This window comes from Candoia aspera, chromosome 9 (assembly GCF_035149785.1).
Source record: "Candoia aspera isolate rCanAsp1 chromosome 9, rCanAsp1.hap2, whole genome shotgun sequence".
NCBI lineage: Eukaryota > Metazoa > Chordata > Lepidosauria > Squamata > Boidae > Candoia > Candoia aspera.
Genome location: NC_086161.1, coordinates 7,852,938 through 7,869,294, shown reverse-complemented (window position 1 = coordinate 7,869,294; position 16,357 = coordinate 7,852,938).

Here is a 16,357-nt window from a genome sequence, read left to right as displayed (position 1 = left end):
TGCACTTTGTCTGAGATTGCTAATCTCAGGTCCCTTCCTTCTGCCTTTGTTTCAGGCAAACACACATTAAATAAATGCTCTCTGCTTCTCCTACTGATAGGATGTACATAGGTAGGTGCTGGGTTTTGTCTGCCCCTAAATGTATTTCCTTTAAGTAAATCTCCTTTCTGTTATAGGGAAGTCTGCTTCACAGTCATTGCCCAGTCAGATCCCCATTCCCAGGGATATCCACAAGCACACACAGAACAGGTCAACTTCCAACAACATATACAATCCATATAGGTATTTCATGTTCTCATTCCTTTTTTCCTGTACTATTTTACCAATTATGTACCAATGTGTGTATCAGTAATATATTAGGAGAGGAGAAACACAAAGAGGAAGATGGAATAAAAAACTCTGCACCCTGGTCAAGCTGTAATTCCAGAATTCATGCCAGAAATTTTCTTTAAATAATCCAAGAAATCATCAAGTGAGATTGCGCTATGAATAAAAGTGGTTCATGGTTATGATTAAAACCATGCACAGAACTGCCAATTAACCAAGGGGATTCCTATTTATGAGAGCTGGTATATTTACTGTATAGTTGAATACCTCATTATATCCCTAATTACTCCAGCACAAGATCATAATTTGCCCAAATGAGTTAAATTACTGTCTCCTGTTTTCCCTCTCTCCCATTTTCTGCTTGTCATCTGGAGGGCAGCTAATTTATGAAAGTACAAATAAGCAATTATCATTCTCTGTAACATCCAAAATCAGTTTATTTTACTGACAGAATTGCTCATGTTCAGCAATTGGTGGAGCTGTGAGCAACCCCATTTCATAGAGACTCACCTAGGATTTCTGAAGTTTAGTGACTGCTACATAATCAATGAATCAATCAATCAATCAATCAATCAATCAATCAATCAATCAATTGGTTTAAGTCATAAGAAGGAAATCTGGAACCTGAAAGAGAAGATCCTACTCTGTTGAACAGACCAGAGTATCTGTTAATCCCATTAATCATATCTAACCTGGACAATCCAGAAGCTTCATAGTGCTTACTAAGCCTCATTCTACCTTGAGGTAGGGCTTTAATCTGGACCATTGCAACAATCTTTTTTTAAAAAATTGAAGTGTTCCGACTTGAATTCAGCCATCAATGTGGGGGTTTATCTGACTGGGCCTGTCCTCTGCATATACTCTTTTAAGCACGTGGATGGCTGCTTCAATGTTTGTCCAAGTGAACAAACTTCAGACTGTACAGATCAAGAGCCTCATGAGGGATAAAGTTATGTCTATTCCTTTTTTTCACTGAATGAGAGTTCTAAAGCTTCTTTACAAGCATACCACAATAATGATGTCTCAGCATCAATTTGTCACCAGAGAGACTCTGATGGACACTTGTCTTCCACAGTACATTCACCAGCTGTTTTGTTCTTCCAACAGCCAACAGCTAGTCACTTTGCTGGGAAAGCCAATATGCATCCTGGTTTAGAAAGAGTACTGTTCTTTCCCATCCTGGCATAAATATGAGCAATAGTGCTGAAATAAATCAAGTAACACCACTGGAAACCAAGGAACATGGAGCAGAACAAAATCAGTGCCAGTGTGGTTATGATCCCAATCTCAAAAGAGAAACTAGATACTCTAAGTTAAAAGAGTATTTTGGTTGGCCTTAAAGCATCACAAAAAGAGGAGACTGGGAAGTGTTTATTAGCAGCCATAATCTTAGTCAAGTAACACTCAGAGAAATATAAAGAAACCTTTTTCTCCCCCAGTGCTGCCTCCAAAGCCAAATAAAGAAGGAAATGGAACTTCTTTCAAGATTCTTCAAGGCAAGTGTTTGGGGTTCTAAAAATACCCTCAATTCTTGAGAAGCTGCCAAAAATTTCAAGTATGAAGTGAAAAGATTCATCTTATGTTCTCTCTCACAACAGGCAACACCTGTTACTATAGAAAAGAAATTCCCATCATGCACCTGGCCACTTGCCCAGGGCTATATGATTTGGAGGCTTTCAGAGATCACGTTTTAACCTCTCAGAATTATGCTAAAGGGAAAAAAAAAAGGCTTGCCTAATTTTGAGGTGATGGTTCTGGAGATCAAAGATGAATGTAGAATCCTGAGCTTTGTAGAAAAATCTGGAGCATATGCAATTCCCCCTCGATCATCCCTGAATATCTTGGGGCTATGGTATCTCAAGGAACATCTTCTGAGTATTGTTGTCAAGGTAATTCAGTCCTCTTCAGACATCCTGCTCAAGATGTTCTCATCAGGTGAGCTTCTAACAGAGTAGTTCAAGAGAGCAGATTACCCAGAGAAACGGAGGAATCCCCTTCCTTGGAAATATCCAAACAGAGGCTAGCCAAATATCTGTCTGGGATGCTTTAACCTGGATTCCTGCTCTGAGCAAGGGGTTGAACACAGGGGTCTAAATGCTCCGTTCAGCTCCAGAATTCCATAAAGCGAAATAGGTGTCTTCAAAAAATACATCTTTCTCAGCTTGGAGGTGATGCTTTCTCAGCTTTGCTCAGGTGATGCTTTCTCTGGAAAGACACATCTGGAATCTAGCTGGTGTCTTTTCAATACTATACTAAGGCCTGTTCTCTACTTTTTTAATAGTGTTGCAGTCCGATTTATTCCTAAGTGCCTATTGTTTTTTATCTGTTTTCTATCTTTGCTATTGATCAATTGCATGTTACTTTTTAAAGTTTTTAGTCATTTTGAAGCCTGTCTTGAAAACTTCAGTTATTGGGTGGATTGTAATGTGAAGCATAGATGATGGTGATGATGATGATGATGATGATGATGATGATGCATTTGGTTGGGTGGCAGGCATACTTCTATGGCCTCATGCACTTGGCAGAAAGATTTTTGATTAAGAACTGGAACAGAGCTACAGAATATTTGCTTGGGCCTAAGGTACCTCAGAATAAAAGGATATGTATGATGATATTGTGCATCATGTAACTTTTTCCATATTTTGACAATTACCAGGAAGGGCAGGGGAGGGAATACCATCAGGGTTGTCATGCTGAGAAACTGAAGGGGTAATCTTTCCTTCTTCAGCTATGCTTCCTGTAAAAATGGCTTCCTCTCTGCTACACAACTTTGAGACTTAGGTTAAAAAAAGAGGTGGGCATATCACCAAGAGGGGCTTTTCCCTTAACCTAATAGCTGTACCAGGAACAGTCATCAGGACCATGGCTTTCCAAGCATGCCAGAATCCCAAGGAAAGTCCTCTTCCTGTGGACCTGTAATTAAATATCTTTTTTAAAAATCTGAGAAAGCTATTAAACATACTTCTAGTTTCAAATGTAGAATTATAGATGCTAGAACTCAAAAAGACTTTGGTATTCATCTGGTTGAACCCTGTGCTCAGCAATGGAATCTTGTAGCTTCAGCATTCCTCAGGATCCTTGCTTAAGTATTTCTAACAAAGGAGGAACACTGTCTCCAGAAGAACTTTTTCCATGAAACCCCAGATTCATCTATATCCAGGTTCTGAATTTCCAAATGATACATGACACAGGGCCTGGTTACTTGAGTGACCGCCTGTCTCCCATAGTATCTGCTTGGCCAATTTGATCTGGCAGGGTGGGCACACTCGGGCTCCCTTCAATTAAACAATGCCATCTATCAGGATATTGGAAGTGCACTTTCTTTGTCACGGCACCTGCCTTCTGGAATGAGGATCCCCCGTGAAATCTGGATGGCTCTCACTCTGTTGATGTTTTGAAGGTCCTTGATGACCTGGCTCTTCACCCATGTCTTTGGGTAAGATGGCTGAAGCCTCTTTTGGTTAGTGTATGTTTCTTATTGTTTCCCAGACAACTTTGTTTCCTGTCTTATTGGTGTATTGTTAATTTTTTCTGTGCTGTTACTTTCTGAACCACCCAGAGACCCTGGGAGTTGGGTGGTATACAAATTAAATAAATAAATCTGTTTGAGGTTGAAATTCCCCTCTCTCTTACCATCTCTTCTCTTTTCTCCATAACTTTTCTTTTAAAACTAAGCATTAAAAACAGAAACTTCCCAGCAGGAAAGAAGAAGTAGAAGAGCATAAAATGTTGGTGGTTCCATCAGTGTTCCTCAACTTTGGATATGGGACAGTATCTCCTCCTGTAAGTCAGGTGTCAGACGCACTGGTTTGTTTGTATGTGTGCTATGGATATTTGCCTGAATGTGTGAATCCAGTCTTCGGGTCCAATGTAAATCTCTCCTTCACTAATGATAACACTGAAAACAGTTGAGAGGCTCTGCTTTGTACTTTTACTCTACTAAAAAGCTTCACCACCAAAAATGAAAGGACTAGGAAAGGTTTGAACTGTGGGATAAAGCTGGCAAACTGTTCTCAATTGGCAGTGTCCTTCAATTGGCTCAGCATTCCAGATAGTTTCCCATCTGTGTCCAGGATGTGGGTCAGTCCCGGTAAAGTGCCACCTGAACAAGCTATTTTGCAAAGATTAGACTTCATCTTTAACCTTGGTGGAAATTACTTGTGCTTTCTAGTGTGAAAATTAATAATTACAGTCCTTCTGATTTCATTCCACATTGCAAAGCTAAAACAAAACAAGACCTATCAGGAAGTTCTCTTTTTTTTCTCCTCCTCCCCACTGATGATCTGATAGAGCAACCTTTTCTGTATATTCTGCAAAAGTACAAATGAAAGCAGAGAAAAGAAACAGAACCTGATCTGAGAGGTGTGTGCAACTAATCACCAAGCTAATCTTCTCTGGCACGGAAAAAGGTTGAGCCAAAGAGTTTTTTCAGGCTTGCAAATCCCTGGGTAATTGAAGCTTTGAGGAGGCAGTCAAAAGGGTGACTCAGATTTCCATAGATGCCTTTCCATTTTCAAAACATGGAGTTCCTCCAAGCCTAGGCTGACCATACGTCCCATTTTGAACAGGACAGTCCCATTTTTTTTAACATTTCCAGACCGTCCCGTTGTTTTAGTATAAATGTCCATTTTGTCCCATTTGCTTAAAAACCTTACTTAAAAATTTGAAAGTTCCCGCGAACCTGTCAGAATGCAGTCTGACTTTGAGTGGAAGGAGGGGGAGATCAGCGGAAACAGTGGGGAAAAAGCCGCAAAGCTCAACCTGGTAGGAAACCTAAAAAGAAAAAAAAAACAGGATCAACTGATAGGCGGTGATCAGAGGGTGAGCCAATTGGCTCCTGCCTTGAAAGGGCAGGAAGAAAAGAACGTAAAAGCACGGCCAGAGGAGGAACAGCTTGTTGGAGACAACCATTCACTAGACTCTCCAGCCCAGCCTTGCCTCTCACAAACGAAGGAATCCGAAGATTCCCAGCCCGAGAAAACTGGAGAAGTTCCTGCCTGCCAATCCAGCCTGTCACCCAGCCCTGCCCCATTTTGCCATTCCAATGTCCCATTTTTAACCTGTCCTGTTTTGCCATCCCAACGTTCCGTTTTTGTCTCAAGGAAATACGGTCAGCCTACCCAAGCCAAAATCCCAAACAGCCTCCAGACATAACAGCCAAGACTCACCTAGCCCACAGTGGGAGTAGCTAAACTTAATTGTTGAGACAGGTTACCCACCAAACTTCCAGGGGAGAAGCAAGTAGGCCACCAAGCCAACAAGAATTTTAGAGCAAAAATTTGGAGCATTTGAATTAAATACCAGTGAAATGCCTGTTGTTATGATGGAGGTATAGTAGATCCTTTGCAGGCAGAAGGTCTCAGGGTCCATCTCCAGTTAAACACATGGGTAGCAAGTGATAAATTACCTCTGCAGGGATCCCCAAAAGTTGTTGCCAATCAGGTACACTCTACTGGGTTAGGCATACTTCCTATGGGTCAGTTTTTCCAATTCTTTAAATCTGCAAGGATCTCTAGGAGATATAAAGTGGTTCTATGGCTTTGCTTTTGGGCTAAAGTTTGAAGAGAGATTTTTTTGGCCGTCATGCAATAATGTCCTCAAATGCAGTATCACATTCCTTGCCATAGAACAATTATGTGAGAAACCAAAGGGTTCAGGGATCTCATGCAGATGGAGAGGGTGAATCTTGCTGCATGCTTAGACACCAGTGTATGGCCCACCTTTTCATCTAAGAACCTTGTTAAGACCCATTCATCTCCTCCCTTTATATGTTTCTTAGGTTTATCTCTCCCAGAAATGGCAAAACTAAATTCAGATATTGCTAAAATTGTAAGTGAAAGCTACTCTGAATGAATGTTCCCTGCATGTAGAATTCCCTGCATATAGAAAAATAGTGTACACACGACTGCATGGACTGGGAGCATGCTCCTTTAGATGTTTTGGATTACACCTCACATGGTTCTTTGGTTTTTAGCCAAGAATTGACGAGACTGATGAGATATGAAGTCTAGAGGGCCTCAGATTTCCTATTCCTAATTTATTACTTATCATATTTCCTTTTCACCTTGCCTATACTGGAAGTCAAGACAATCCAATGTTCTGGGATGCTCTATTGTGATATAATGGCTGAGTTCAAACAATGTGGTAAGCCATAATGTGGTTTCCTTGGTTTGGACTTAGAGTGCTGTGTGAGCCCAGCCAATTGTGCTTAAGTCAACAAACAACTGTTAAACAAATAATGGCTTAGCTTGATGTGTAAGCCCATCCAATGTCTTGAAAGTTAAAAATTGTGGAAGTCAGAACTATCAGACCTAAGAAATATTAATTCCAGGGTAGACAAACATGTGGATTAAATGATTTTTAAAAAATGCTTGGACTAAATAGCCAAAGATATATAGCACTCTTTGTAGACTGGCCCATTCTCTAGCCAAAAACTGTTTCACCGGAAAAGCAAAGCTCTAAAGCACTTCTCTGCAGATTTTTTTTTAGACTTGATCTTCAGCCTGAAGAAAGCAGCACAGGATAAGGATGCAGGGATTTCAAGCTGATTTGTAAACTCTGTCAAAGTCACTGGAGATTATTTGTGCAAGGGCCTCCTCTAGGTTGTTTAAAACCTGTTTTGGAGGGGACTGGCTGTGATCAGGAACAGAGGCAACCAGGCAATAGGGATTGCCAGTGGGGACAGGCCAGGCCATGCAGGGATAGCTTTAATAACGGGTGGGGGGCAGTTCAGCTCAGCGGAGGGAAAAGGTTCTACGTAGACTTCAGAACCATTTGAGAGAGTCATCAGGCTGTTCTGTGGAAGCCACCACAGCCCATGCTGATAGTTCTATCACAGCTTCCCTTATTTTGGTGGTGGAGGTGGTTTTTCTTTCCTTTCTTTCTCCCTATTTCCTGTTATGTTAAGTCTTTTTATGCCATAAGTCCAAGAATAAGGACTGTTTTGAAGTTATCTGGGGATACACACACACACACACACAACATTTTACATGCCCCACACAGGTTTTTCATCCTGGCCCAAATCAGTGTGTTACCCATTTAGATGACAAAAGGCAGATATTTATTTATTTATTTATTTGTATTTCAAATTTCTGTCACCGCCCATCTCCCCCAAAGGGGGACTCTGGGTGATTTACAACAAAATAAACAAGTTTAAAACCACAAAACATAAATTACAATACAGACCATCATTATAAATAGATAAATATACAACCCTTGTGGCGAAAAGCTCTCATTCAATGGGGAGGGCACTATGGCGCCAGCCACCCCTGGGAAGAGTTATTGCCCTTCCCATCCCAAGCAAGGTATATAAAAGATATACCAGTCTCCCTTATGAAAATTGTACTTTCTTATCCTCAGATATGGTGGTTGAAACCGTATCATATGGATGATTAAAATGCCCGCTTTACACACAATGGCAAATGGATCTTCTACTACCTATTGTTAGAAAGATGGTTCCTTTTGTGACCATGAGGTGAGGTTCTCCTCCTTTGCAACCATTTTTCAGATGCCTCCAAGAAGGTTGCAACATTTTTATCAATAGCTATGGTTTATGGAAGCTGCTTGATGTCCTCTTCATTTTATTAATTGTTTCAGGCCTGTCTTATACTGTTTTTTAAAAAATGTAAGTATGTATTTCATCAAAACAGCCAGTTTGGTGCAGTGGTTAAGGCACCAGGCTAGAAACCAGGAGATCATGAGTTCTAGTCCTGCCTGAGGGATGAAGCCAGCTGGGTGAACTTGGGCCAGTCACTCTCTCTCAGCCCTAGGAAGGAAGGAATGGCAAACCACTTCTGAAACCTTGCCAAGAAAACTGCAGGGAGTCAACAATGACTCAAGGGCACAAATATGTACATGTACATATATGTGTTTCATCTGCTGTATTTGATGTATTAATGATTGGTCTTGGACTATAAAAAAAACCTGGGGAGCCTTTCCAACAGAAAAACAAGGATTTAATATTTTAAAGAAAGAAATTGTCAAGGTGTGATTCTCTTTCATTCCTTAGCTTTACTCACAAGCAGAGTTAGCCCCAGTATAACAGTAAGAACAGGCCAAAATGTCCAGCATCTAGTCAAAGGGACAAACATCTTTAAAAAAAGAAAGAAGAAGAGCTTCGCTGCTTTGAAAATCTGTATTCCCAATCTACAAAGAAGTCAATAGAACAGATTCGGAGAATGAAGCAACCTGTGAGGTCTAGCACTGACATCAAACGTGTACATCCCGTCCCTGGAGGCTAGATTTGACAAGAAAAGCGAGAACAAGCAGAGATCAGCAATAACTGCCAACAGCTGAAGGCAGGTGCTACTTCTGCACTTGCAAGACTGTTTTGGAGATGAATAATTGGCGCATCATATTTATTTATTTATTTATTCATTCATTCATTCATTCATTCATTCATTCCAGGAAAGAAACACAAAATGCACAAGCTGCTGCTGCTGTTAGAGTAAGGAAAAATAAATCCAACACCTACATAACTTTTAAAGCTTTCCAAAGCTGTCAGGACAGGTTCATTCTTCCCTTGATGTCTGCAATCTCAGGCAATAGCATTTATTGAGACATTTGGCTCAGCCCTAAAGATGCTCATCACAGCTTGGATATGATCCTTAAAGCCAAGACATAGCATAAAAGGAAAAATAAAAGGAGTGAGGGCCTAGGTATCCATACTTAACTATGATGGTATCAAAATGACAAAACGTGCATGGTGACATGGTCATGATCTTTGAACTTGCATGGAGATGCCACACCCAACTATATAAGGGGCAGAGTCTGTACCACAATGCAGGTAAAACCTTTAGTATCTGCCAGCTCCATTACAATATCTATCACCTTTGACTATGCTGTTTGGGGCTACTGGGAATTGAAGTCTGGCAACAGCTGAAGGACAACATCTGTATTCATGGTTCTAAAGTATTGGTCTAGGACAGGAGACACTGAGCCTTCAGCCATGGAAATTACTGGGTAACACTGGGCCAGTTCATTCTAATTCAACCAACTTTTCAGTGTGGTTGATCTTGGGATAACATGAAGATCTCCCTGGAGGCTTCTTTGAGCTGCTGCAGCCCTAAATCATCATCAGTTGACTGCTAACAATTTTCCAATTTTCAAACCATCTGCTACCTAACCTTTGAAGCAGTGATGGAGGGATTTGACTAAAGACCCTTAAGTTGCATGAGTCATACAAACGCTCTGTGGTCCCTCCCAACATTTGGTTGCAAGATATTGCAATCCCCACTACTAAGAGATATACGTTCATACTTTTTGGATTGCATATCTGGATTGCTGTAATTTCCCTCCTATGGAAAGCAAGCTAGCAAAATTAAAAAAAAAAACTAACACTTTTTAATGGAATTAGGTATATATACAACCTGCGCAGTGAAATAGCATGGGCACTTATGCATCATTCCCCACACCTTTATTCAGTTTCTCTGATGGCTGATGAAGAAAAAAATAGGGCTGCTTTTTTTTTTTTTTTTGCTATAGTTCAAGGTGGTAGCAATGGGTAGATCTTTGGAAGATCTGGAGGACCGGGTTGGAGAACAGAATGTCCTGGAGAAACTCTATGTGGTCACCAAGAATCAAAACCAGCTTGTTGGTGCATTAATAACAACAACATCTGCCTATGCCAGGTCCTTGCAAAGGACTCGATAGGTGGACAAAAATGCCAAATTCAGTCTAAACATCTGGCTGGCTGTGCGATCAGCCAAAATAATAGAGTGTCTGCAAAAAACAGCATTCAATAATGGAACTGCCTAACAGTATAGAAAACAAACCAAACTATTTTTGAAAGATCTGTGGCTGTGCTACCTTCTTCCCCTTCTGTTGCTTTTGGATTTCCCCAAAGCTGTTTGCAATAAAGCAGATAAATACTTTTACCTTTTCACTCTTGTTTCTTGTTATTTTTCCCCCCACTGTATTTCACTGTAATAGCTTCAGCCCAGTGGACAGCTGTGTGTTTTTCTTGGTTGTTTAGTACCGTTGAAAGACCTTTATGTACTGATGGGGTATGTGAATAACAATACTGAGAATTATAATACATTGTGTAATTGTTTTGTTTATTTTGGACTATTAAATTTCAAAATAAACCAGGATTAAGGCATATAGAAGCCTATTACCATCAGGGGAGTCTGTAGGGAGTGGTAAAAAAAGATGGATACACATAAAAACAGGGAGAGATGTGGCAGATGCCACCTTGACTGATTATGAGGATGAGGATGATATTGATTCTTAAGTGATGCTGAATGAGGTAACTGTTCTAATAGATGAGGAAACACTGCCACCTTGTGGTCATACCGACTGTCTGTGGAGCTTTTGTATTAGAGGTCAAAGTGTCTCTCTAGTGGTTCATATTGGGAAGAGTTGAGAATGACTTTTTCCCCCCCAAGAGAAATTGTTTCTGTTCTACATCTACGTTCATTTGACTCCCTGCAAACATCTTTAGGTCAACCCTATAAGAAGTAGAAGATGCATCTCTGAAGCTGGCTTGATTTCTTTGGGAAAGGTCTCACTTTGGGCATTCAAAACATCAACTGATGTGGAACTTGAGACTTGTGCTTTTTTAAAGGCCCGATTCCTTTCGCAAGGAGTTGAGGAAATAGGAATGTCTTCTGATTCCTTGTTTCACTGGAAGAGGGAAGATTTGTTTTTCTTTGTAGATATCATTTACTATTTAAAAAGAGGGTTGTTTTTTCCCTTCTCCCATATTCTGCTTAGTTTATTTGGTATCAGATATTGCTCAACAGAGTAACAGTCCAAGCAATCAAGTAATCTTTCTCTCTGGTTGATTTCAACTTTATTGTCTTGCTTCATTGCAAGTTTGATTATTTTTCTAAAATCGCCCCTCCCCACAGCTTTGAAAATACTTTAGAACAAAGTTAGCTTTGTTTTTCTAAAGGGCCAGGATCTATGATCAGTCATTGGAGGATTATCTAATGATGCTAAAACAATTTTTTAAAGTATTGTTTGTTGACTAAAATACGATTAGTGGGATTCATGTATCATGCTAAGCCATTAACATGATTTATATACCACAAGGATTTTATACAACATACTAAGCTAAAATCAAAACAATCTCTTGGTGGATTAAGTATTATGTGTGAACACATGATTATGTAAACCATGACTTCGCCCTTAGATTCACTGTCTCCCTTTCTTTCATCCTTCCACATGACTTCTTCTAGTCTTCTTTTCGCTCATCTTGGTCCAGTGAAATTGCTAAAATGTTCATCCAGTTGAAAAATAGTCCTACAACACATTTCCTAGGATTAAACAAATAAATCCTGAAATCAACATGGTCAAAGTTGTGAAAGTGTTTAAGAATAGCTTTACAATCATCTCATATCAGTATGTGTGTATATATATATACAGTATATATTTTTAAATATACATTTTTCATGGCCTTTTGGCCCCAGAATATGTGTGTGTGTGTGTGTGTATTCCTTATAATTAATTGTGTGTGTCTGTGGGTATGGTTTGGCCAGCTGGTAATAATACTTTGTTCAGCTGATGGATGAGCTATCAACCATGAGAACATATGCCAGAATAAATCAGATCATCTTTAAGATGGCACAAAATGAGTAAAATAATTAATCCTCTGGCATCTGATTAAAAAAAGCCCAAATAATTGAGCACAAATTGCTCGTACAGGATTTTAAATCAAAAGGCCCTTTTTGATATCCCTTTGAGATGAAAACAGTAATGTCATACCATCCAAAAGTGCAGATCACTTGTTCTTATCAGCCCCTGCCAGCATTGCTAAGGAAAAAAAAAAAGCCCTCTAGAACTTAGCATCTGCAACAAGGAAACAAACAATATTAAACCTTTAGTAGGCTTGATTTACCCTAAAGACCTATCATGCTTTACTACTTTAGCTTAAGAATAGCAGTTACTTTTTTCCCCCTATTGTAAATCATGGGAAACCACATTTATATTTTCTAATAGTCTGAGAAACATACCACAGAATATTGCTTTTTGGGTGCATCTAAGTCATCAGAAGGGAGCCGTTTTGTGTAGTGGTTAAGGCGCTGGGCTAGAAACCGGGAGACAGTGAGTTCTAGTCCTGCCTTGGGCACAAAGCCAGCTGGGTGACCTTCAGCCAATCACTCTCTTTCAGCCCTAGGAAGGAGCAATGGCAAACTACTTCCAAAAAACCTTGCCAAGAAAACTGCAGGGACTTGTCCAGTCAGTTTCTGAGAATTGGACACGATTGAACAGATTAAAAAAAAGTCATCAGAGAAAAAGAAAAAAATACATAGAGATTGGCAATCTTGTGCTGCCCAAACATTTTAAACTAGGAAGCCCACAACACCACTCTACCATGCTTCACATTATTGGTCCATTTAATCCAGTACTGTCTGCATGGTAAGTAGAATCCTGAGATTTCAAACAGTAAACTTTCTCAGAGCTAATTGGGGTGCTAAGTTGAGCAGTATTCAAGTAATAAAGCACTCTAGTTTCTACCTTTGATCTAAAGTTCCCATGCTGGAAAGAGTTATTCTGTTAGATAACTTTAGTTAAGTCCCATGCAAGACACTTCATGCAATTCTGAGTCAGCTCCAAATCTTGCAATAAGACCCAATAAAGTTTTACTGCTTAAAATGCTGGAGAAGCCCCAGCTACCTTGTGGAGATCACAAACATCATGTTTAAGCTGTGCAAAGATTTGAGTGAGAGATTCAATTCAATGCCATTTCATCAAATCCCTTACTCAGATTGACTTTTGGAACTTCTCAACACTTCTGATTCAGAACAGAAGCACTCAAATTGGTTGGACTAGCCAGAAGTCTTTTGTGCATGTGCAAAAGCCATCCTTTTCCAAATCCAACTGGATAGTCAAATCAATGTCAGGACATTGAATCTCTGTTCCAGACTGAAGTGACAATCCACATCAAAATGATGATTCAGATGATGTGAGAGCTCACTCCATAGCACACTAATAAATGAGCACAATTAAATATCATGGCAGTCTTGGGAGACCTTGTCAGTGCTTGAAACTAAGCAGGATTGGGTCTGATTAGTTCTTGAATGAGAGACTCCAAAGCTGTAGGCTAGACTGGAAAGTTGAAAAACACATCCCAGAAGGAGGGAAGGACAAACCACTTCCATATTGCTGCCAAGAAAACTTCATGGACTTTATCATGAAGCCATCAGGAATCAAGCTTGACTTAAAGGAGACTTCCCTTTCTATTCCCCACAAAATTGACATTTCTAATCCCCTTTTGCTGCTTTCTCTTTTTACACACCATTAACTAAGGCCTTTCCCCACCAAGTGGGGTCTCCCCCCCCCACAATCCCTCGAGGCTTTGCTCTCCCTCCCATTTCAGGATTAGAATTAAAGACATAATATTGGGCCTTTTAACTAGAGGAGGGGAACAATGGAAACAAGGACAACAGAGAGAGGCCCTTGTTCCAGCCCAAACTTCATCTACCACTTCCTGTGGAGAATCAGGAGGCCCTTGTACCCCAGCAACCAGAAGGTGCAAGCTGGTTATGTGTTTTCTAGGTAGGCTGTAGCGACTTATGGTGACATTTTGTATTTCAGATTAGACAGTGAGCCTCAAAACACATTAAAGACTTAGGCTCGGTGGTTGCTGGGGAGACAGGTACTTCATCCAGCCACAGGGCTGAAGGCAACCTGCTGTATCTATGAAAACAGTCCCTCAGTGGGGCTTTAATGGCTGATTTTTTTTCCAGATTAAAGTTATTAAGGAGACTCCCCTACTATCTCTATAATATCCCAGTTTTCTCACACAGGACCCCAGACCTGACAGAGACTGAAGTCTACCACTTCGATTATCTCTACTGGAGAGGGAACTCCTAGCTGGCTTTTGTGCTTGGTTTATTTTTCATTATAAATATCCCCCCTCATAATGTGAAAATGTGAATGGGTAGAAAGGGGGGGGGTGACTGAAGCCCACACAGTGAGGGAGAAAAGCCTTGTGGGTTGTCAAAATCAATCATTGCAAGACCTCAGTTTCCATGGCTGACATACCAAAAAGGTGCACATCATGTTGGCCATCTTCTGCTTTATCCTCACCTTGATATTCTGGAAATCAGTGGAAAGGGAGCTTCATTTGATGAATCATAGGATAGGATGCAGTCAATCATGCACAGAACAAGTACAAAGTGAAAGGCCACTTGAAAGCAACTTTAAAGGGTTTCAACTGATCATGTGAACTTCCTTGGCAGTGTTTGAATATCAAAATAAGGCATAATTCTGAAGAGTTCTGGCTTACCATGAGCTTAATCACTCCCACTTGATCAACTAGTGAATGAATCCACAAATTTTGGAAATTCCTCCCATTATACTATTTGTGTCATGTGGAACCCAAGATTCTTTGTCTCTCCCAAATAAATCAAGGGTTGGAAGCCAATGCAAGCTCTGACTTGTAGCTGTAGTACACTTTCCGACCTATAAAATAGCTGCAAATATAGCTAGACTTGCTACTCCTATTAATTTTTAAAAAAAATTCAGATCTGAATAAGGATTTTATCAGAGTGGACAAACGATTTTTCGCAGCACAAAATTCTGATACATATTGTGATTTGAGCCATTCTCCCGTAACATTCTAAGGACAAAATATGGTATTTACCAGGCCAGATAGCTACAATGTGTAGACCAATGCAGAGCAGTTCTTTAACCATTACCCCTGATAGCCATCATCTGTATAAGTAGGCCACCTGGCTAAGCACACAGCTCTTTTTTTCTCTCCTCTATGGTATGAGTAACTGGGCTGTGAGTCAGTTCTTTCAGCTGTGAACGCTTTTTAAGCTCTCCACTCCCATCTAAAATCTGCTTTCATTCTGAGAAGATATCTGTTTTCCTTGTGTGTTGGGAAATACGTTTCTGAGGCCCTGGCTGATGCTGGAACTTGGTTTCTGGAAATGAAAATGAAATTCTGTACCATCAGTGTACTAGCAGAGAGAGAGGCACGTAAACTTGTAAATATTAAACTGGACGGCAAGCTCACCAGTCAGGTGTTTTGAATAAAGAATCAATTGCCTTTTCTCAGAAAGTGATTCTGCAAAGTGATGAGGTAGAGAAAGCTGAGAAGACACACCCTCATGCTGACTGCTCTTGACACTGAAGATCCAATACTGTAGCAGCTTTCTCCAAACTGGTACCACCAGATGTGTTAGACTGTGAAGTATCAGGCATTTTGAGAGACTAGGAATATGTAAGAGAAGAGCTAGAAATATATGTAATCTTCTGCATAGACAGACTCTGATGGAAGAAAGTTCTCTTGGAGTTTCCCACAAGGTATAGAAAGTTGGCCTTCCCAAAAGATTTCTAATTTCATCAGCTGTTAAGCTAGAAATTTACTTGAAACATTTACCCTGGATCCTGCAGTAGCACATGGTCATCAACCAGTAAACACTTGTCATATCCAGTTCCTGGTGTTTGGGGGTACAGGTTTCAGCCTCCTCTGCTATTATTCCCAGTCTTCTCCATCCCCTAATACTGTCTTGTTCATTTGTACATTGCTCTTAACAGCTGCAGACTTAAGAATTGCATTACGAGGGTTTCCCACAATTATTTTGTGCTCCTTCTGAGAAAAAAGCTCATATGGCTGTTAACTAACCACCACCACAAAAAGCAGAAGCAGAGATATTAGATGGTTCTGGCTGTAAAACTCTGACAAAACATCAGGGCCGGAACAGCTATGGCAGACTTAAGTGGCAGTGCAAGGAATTAAATACACCTTTTTCCCAGGTGTAAACAAATAAAAGCAAAAGGAATAAATTTGGGATAGTGTGAATAGAGAATTTTAACATGTTCCAAAATAAAGGAATATTGAATTGTGAGAATGGCATGCTAACTTGCATTGAAGTGGTGTTGCACAGAAAAAAATGGTTCAGAAAGCAATGACTTTTCTTTTTCCTTTTCTTGCCACACACACACATTTCTGCGATCTTTAGTTAAGATAAATGTACCACCTGGGCTCACTAAAGGTCCAGGAGGTACTTCCAGCACTTGAAAAAAAATGTGTATTCTTCACTAAGCCTTTGTTTTGCAAAGGAACTTGAAGATT